Here is a 6,698-nt window from a genome sequence, read left to right on the forward strand (position 1 = left end):
GATCCCTGGCACCACATACACACTAGTCCCACCCCTAGGGTGGGCTGAGCTGGCCACAAATACAATAAAATAAAAATAAAAAATAAAATAAAGATTAATTTCAAACAATAAAATAAAATAAGATACACCCATAGGAAATTGTTAAACCATTAAAATTTATTTTTCAAGGAGTATTTAATAAAGAAGGTAGAACATATGCCTATTGAACATGCCCCTAAAACAAAACCACCTATTTTCTGGGTCAAAAAGACCTGCTTTAGGTGTGTCCCCTCAGTGGGAGTAAAAATACTGTAATTACAATTCCACAGCATCATAATTTGAACAGGTGCCGAGTGTTCTCTCCTTTTTTGCATGTGACACCCAGAGCTTTTAAAATTTTAAGAATCTTTTATTTATGTATTTGGTTGGACCATGGTGATCCTCCTGTCTCAGCCTCCATAGCGCTGGGATTACAGGCATGCACCACTGGTGATACCAGGTTTCAGTGGCCGGCACAGCATGCGGTACGGGTCATTGCGCTTGTCAGGCAGGTGCTTAGAATGCTGAGCTATCTCCCCAGCCCACTCTGAGCTTTTAAACATCATTTAATCCACCTTAAAGCCCATCTTTTTTTAGTTTTTCCACATCTTAGCAACCCCTTTTTCTCTGCCAGGAGATGACGGGCTTTAGTGGTTCTGTTTTCACAGCCGTGGAGTCTTTGCTCACCTGCTTTTGCTCTTATAGGTATCATGGAGCAGCAATAAATGCCAGGTTCTAGTGCCAGACTGGCAGGGCTTGAATCCTGACTCTGGCCCTGACTAGGATTGAGGGTTGTTGGGTCAGTCCCTTTCCCTAATCTGTTATTTGTGTGCATTTGTTAGTTTGTTTTCTGAGACAGGATCTCACTATGGAGTCCAGGCTGGCCTTGTAGCCTATGGTGGCCTATAGCCTAGGGTGGCCTGAAACTCAGAGATCCTCCTGCCTCCGCCTCCCGAGCACGGGTTCCGGGTGTTTGCCATCTTGCCCAGCACTTCACCTAATATGTATCCCCATTTTTGTAAGAAAGTGGAAATGGCGACAGTATCTACCTCAGGGCTGTGAGGACTGTATTAGTTGTATAGGAAGGAAGTGTGTGGTATCCTGTAACTACCCATAATATATGACTTTCTGCAAAAGTTCTTTTGTGGTACTTGGGTGGCCCATCCCCCCGTTGTCCATTCCCAGTCAGTGCTTAATGTGCTTCCCGAGTATCCGTGTGAGTGCTGCGAGGCGGGAGAGCTCTAGCTGCTCCATCTCTGAGTCCATCCTGGTGGGAGAACAAGTACCCATTCTGGTGCTGCTGTGGGCAGGGCCTGTCCTTCCGCCCTCCTCTGTTTTGGTCCTCACAGCTGCTCCTGGAGATGTGTGCTATTAATCTGACTTCTGCCCTTTGTGAGTTGGGGTAAAAATGGACAATGTATTAAAAATGAGGTGAAAGTCTGGGTCAAAATAGAGAAGTTTAGAACCACAATTCTGATAAGTATATCACTGTCTTTCATTTAAACAAGTGGTGGTGAATCCATGGCATTCATGCCACAGCCATTTATTTTTGGTGGTGGTTCTTTTTTTTTTTTTGGCGGAACCAGGGATTGAACTCAGACCTTTGCGCCTGCCAGGGAAGTGCTTATTCCACTGAGCCATCTCCCCAGCCCCCCCCCCCTTTTTTTGTTGTTGTTCTTTTCTTTTTCCCCATGTACCAGTGACTGGGCTGTGGTAGCTGCTGAGGAAACACAGATGCCATGCATAAATTACGGGATTGTTATGGCCCATTGTACCCACTGGAGTGCTATACCTGAACAAAGCCTCCAGCATCCACAGGCAGGCCACAGCTGTTTATTATCATTAAAAGCTCTAGAAAGTTCAACATTGTTCATTTAAACTAATATTCAAAACTTCTCAGAAATGTGGAAGAGCCCAGTATGGTGGCTTTTGAGACAGCGTTTCATTGAGTAGTCAGGGCTCAAATTTGAGATCTTCCTGCCTCAGCCTCCCAGAATAAAGTTATAATTGTGTGCCACTTTGCCTGGCTCAGTCATGTTGCTTTAATAGGTAGGCTCACTTCATGCGCATCTTGTGTGGTCCAGATCCAGCAGGCAGTATACAAATGTAACTGAGGGTGGGGGTGCCGGTCAGCGGCACAGCACCTGCCTAGCAAGTGTAGGTTCCCGAGTTTGATTTCCAGTACTAAAAAAAGAAAGAAAAATATAAACGAGGAAGGAAAAATGTTGCTACAGATTTCAGATATATATACTAAGAAACCCTGAACCTAAATGTCCTTAATTCATGTATGAAATGAATGTCATTGGAGGAGGATGTCCTCTGTGTAGTGTCATACCTGGGCCACCTCTGGAGGTGACTTAACATCCCAGCTGTGTGTTACTGTGGCCCTCAGAGGTGCCGGCCAGCTACAGAGATACTGAGAAGCGGGTGAGTGAGGCAGTGGCTCTGTGAGTGCATCTTTACCAAGTATACACTGAATCACTCAGTGATTTTCTGGATGTGGTTGGTTTGTTTTTAAAGAACAGACAGATGTGGACTGGTAAATGGAGAATGAGTAGGTATAGTCCTTCTCTTCCCTTTTTTTCAGACAGGGTCTTACTAGGTCACCCAGACTTGAACTCCCAGTGATCCTCCTGCATTGGTGATCCTGAGGATTGAACTCAGGACCTTGTGCTTGCCAGACAGGTGCTTATGCCATTGAGTTACCTCCCCAGCCCTTCCTGCTTCATTATAAAGGCTGATATTATATTACTGTGAATTAAGGGATATTCTTTTTTTTTTGGTGGAACAGGGACTTGAACTCAGGCCTTTGCACTTGCCAGGGAAGTGCTTATTCCACTGAGCCATCTCCCTGGCCCCAAAGGCTGATGTTATAATTCTTGAATGCCCCATTTCAGTTTATATTGGGCCATATTAACTATCTTAACTAGGGGTTCATGGCGCCCATTTTATATCAAATTAATTTGGGTCAAAAATTTGAATATTGATAGATGTGTTCTCTATGTCTAACATAGGCTGTCCCCTACCAACGGGAAGCTGAACCATTTAGCCTTTGCCAGGTTGATATTACCAAACAGATGGGAGGGGGGCCCTGCCTCTGCCAAGCTATAGCCTCTCCCTGGATCCTGTAAAATAACCCTTTTTCCCCTTTTTCTTTTGAGTGGAATCTTCAGATTGGCTTCTTTCTAAATGTTGAATCTTTTCTTAACTCATTCTCCTTTGGGCTTTGAGCCCTGTTCCTTGTGGTGTGTATGCTGCCGTTTTGACCCCAAAGATGGTTGATGGAAATGTTCACCAGGGGCCCTGGGAGGTAGCTGCTTCCCTCCACTGATGGTGGGCCAGGGGCCAGGTTCCACCATGGTCACTTCACCATTAGGATCACAGTTCTGAGACTCTGTATGTGGACAGGAAGTGTGGTTTCTTGTGCCTTGTTGTGCAAGGACCAGTGTCCAGGGCATGTTTGTCCAGGAGGATTTTGGCCACATTGTGCCAGGGCTTTGAGCCATGTTACCTGTGCATCAGAGGACAAAGTGACAGGAGTAGTCAGCTCTCTGACCTTTGTTGTGTGGCCTTTTAAGTGTGCAGTATAAGTAAGGATATACATGAGATTAGGTCCTATGGGATTCGCATGTGGCTAAACCAGTGTGGAAGCTGGGGATGGGAAAGGCACTGGCTGCCTCTCCCCGATAGCATGCTCTTTCCCTTCTTGTGAGCAGGAACGCACATAAGGCTTCCCCACTGTCCCATGGGTGGTATGCCTAGTGCCAGGTCCTTTCTGTGACCTAGCGGGAATGGAATACCAGGTCACTGATGGCAGCACAGGAAAGGATGGGGTCAGAACCAGGCCGCACCCTCCTTACCTGACTCCAAGTGCTTTCTTCCAAGTAGCTTTATGTATGATACCGTTCCCTGTGATGGCAAATACAATGAACCAAGTTACTGCAGATGAAGGACACTCCACAGGTGACATGAGGGAAATCAACATGTTTTATTCATGTTTATATCTAGTAACATGAATGAAAACCTCATTGAAAGCCAGCCAGCTAGAAATACCGTGCAGAGTGTTTACACTGTTTATGGAGGGCAGAATAGCTCAGTTATCCTGCGTGTCCAAAGTCACCCAGGCTCTTGAGAAAGATCCCACTTACCCAGAGGGCTAGGATGTCTTCAGGACAACCTGCTTCCTCTCCCAGAACAGAAAGGGCCTCAGAGACCCCCACAGTACAGATGCAGTCATTACAGTGGTGGGTCTGTACATGCCAAGAGTTGAGCAGACTGCAATGTGAATGAGAACACAAGCCATGGAGCTTCTCCCCACAGACTAAGCTGTGCTTCCCTTCCTGTGATCTCATCCAGTACTGGGGTCCTGGGGTGTAAGGCACTAGAACTGGAGTTGGAGAAGGTGCTCTGAGCTGCAGTCTCAGCATGCCAAGGCAATCTTTTTTTCAAATAGACACTAAAAATACCCTCCTCTCCTCTAGTAGTTTCTGTTCTTTATAGACAGAAAAACAAGGTGTTTGCAAAGGATTACAAACAGGTGCATTTGTCATGAGAAAAATGGCCCATGAAGAAATGCATAGTTCTTCATCAGATGCACTGTGCTTGGAGAAGAATCATAGAACAAACAATCATGACATTGAATGAACAAAGAGAAGGCAGAGAAAAACAATTTTCTTGAAGAACAGCACAGTGGTAGTGATGAGGGACCACACTGTTGAGTGCTGTGGTGATGTGAATGAGTGGGCTCGCAATTCAGCACCTTCAAGGGGAGGCCAGAAGTGGTGCTCTGCTGACAGCCCTGGCTCGCTGCCGCTTTCTGCAAGTACGCAGGGTGCATGGAGCCCAGGCATGCGCTCTGCATTTACCCTTCCTCCCGCGCTCACGTGCCTGCTACTAAGTCCCAACACACCTATGTTGTGTGGATGCAGCGCTGCTGCTGTTTACAGCAGCACTGGAGTGGGTGCTGCAGAGGAAAACTAAAGCGGCAGCACCTTATTCGGTAGCATCGCCCCAGTGGTGATCAGCACTCTGTCACAGGCATTAGATGCGACCCTAGCCAAGCAGCGTGAAAAGCCAGACACAAACCTGTAGCTCAGCCCTGAAAGCACCCCATTTCAAGTGTTGTGCAGGTCAGGGTATTCCAGGACTTGCTGCAGTGGGAGGCCACTGAAGTTCCCTTGTATCCTGGGTCCCTCAAGGATGGCGAAGGCACGATCAGATGCCAGCACATCTCTTTTAAGAAAGCGCTTGCCACTCGCTCTATGCTGCCACTACCAGCACTCAGGGGGCAGGAGAGGGAGGGTGCCAACATCTCAGGTGCCTACACAAGCAGGACAGAGGGCTCACAGCTGGGGATAGATTTCTTGAGTTTTAGTTACTTTCTGGGAACCAGCCTAAGCAAGAAAGCAAACAGGTGGTAAGACTCTTGTGTCCAGGAAGATGCCCCAGAGAGCATAGCACTCGATGGCAGCTCTCAGGGTCACAGTACAGCTAAATGATCTCTGGCCTGATGGGCATCTCCCATATTGGGGGGTACAGGGACCAAAGGAACAGCACTGGAAAGTGTTATAAAAGGTTAAAGAAGAACAAATATGTGATCTAAGCAGCAAGTTATCCTTTTTTTTTTTTTTTTTTTTTGCGGAACTGGGGATTGAACTCAGGCCCTTGCACTTGCCAGGTAAGCGCTTATTCTTTGAGCTATCTCCCCAGCCCCAAGTTATCCCTTTTTAAAAAAGCTCTTAGTGCATTTTGAATTGAGGCTACCGTCACCTTCATGGCAGTGTAAGGGAGGAGCAGTCTCGCCCACAGAGCTCTGGCAAAGGGCATGGCAGTGCTATACAAGGTGCCTGGGTACACTATTTCAAGGAAGGAGAGGTGCACAGAACATGTAAAAATCTGGGTCTTTGTAGCTTCAAGGCCAACATCCAGTTTCTAGGGTCAAAAAGATTAGGTAATTTATTTGCTGACAAAAGAACAGAAAATGCAGTGCCTCCCCTACAGATAATTTCAAAGAGAAAAGCCCAAAATTAATTGACTCACACTGGTATGTCGACACACAGGGGAGCTTCTATGGCCCTGCTGTCTGAGATTAGATGACACGAGTGAAGGTGTTGTGCTTGTCCTTCCTTATAACTGCCAGCACTGCAGCAGCCGCCCAGGGTGCCGTAACGTCTAGCTTCAGCACTCAGGGCTTCCACTGCCCTCTGTTGCTCACCACCTGGAGTCAGAGACAAGTCTGTTCACAGCACTTCTGTAAGGGCCAGATCCAGAAAACAAGTTGACTGACCCTGCCTGTGTGTGCATGAAAGACTGCAAGCTGGGGAAAGTATTGTACGCCCAAGAGAGGAGACCAGAGATCACTGTAATGAGCCAAAGAAAAATCTCTGTGGTCCACAGCATTCAGTTAAACAAATGATGACCCAGAAGATGACCACTTTGTAAGGAGTAAGAGAATGACCTTTAGTTCTAGAGATTTTTAGAATACTCAGCCCCTCCTCTGTCCCCACATAGCAAGACAAACGCTTCTAGCTTAAAGGAGAAGAGTGACATTAGCCACAGGAGGCCTGTACTTCTAGCTCTACAGTACAAGAAAGGTGCTGCATGATTTTCAGTATACCACTACTTAGAAAGCACAGTGACTTAACAGTAATGAGCTAGACATTAGCAAGTACCCAAAAAAA

The 6,698-nt window shown here is 46.6% G+C and overlaps 1 non-coding gene across 1 annotated transcript; it reads right to left on the reverse strand.

Annotated features, from left to right (window-relative positions):
* Positions 1 to 1,707: 1,707 nt before the first annotated feature.
* Positions 1,708 to 1,838, reverse strand: LOC111815103. Its single transcript, XR_002819899.1, has one exon. It is a non-coding gene; the product is annotated as a small nucleolar RNA SNORA84 (small nucleolar RNA).
* Positions 1,839 to 6,698: the final 4,860 nt, after the last annotated feature.

Source organism: Octodon degus, unplaced genomic scaffold (genome assembly GCF_000260255.1).
Source record: "Octodon degus isolate 3935 unplaced genomic scaffold, OctDeg1.0 scaffold00011, whole genome shotgun sequence".
NCBI classification, from domain to species: domain Eukaryota; kingdom Metazoa; phylum Chordata; class Mammalia; order Rodentia; family Octodontidae; genus Octodon; species Octodon degus.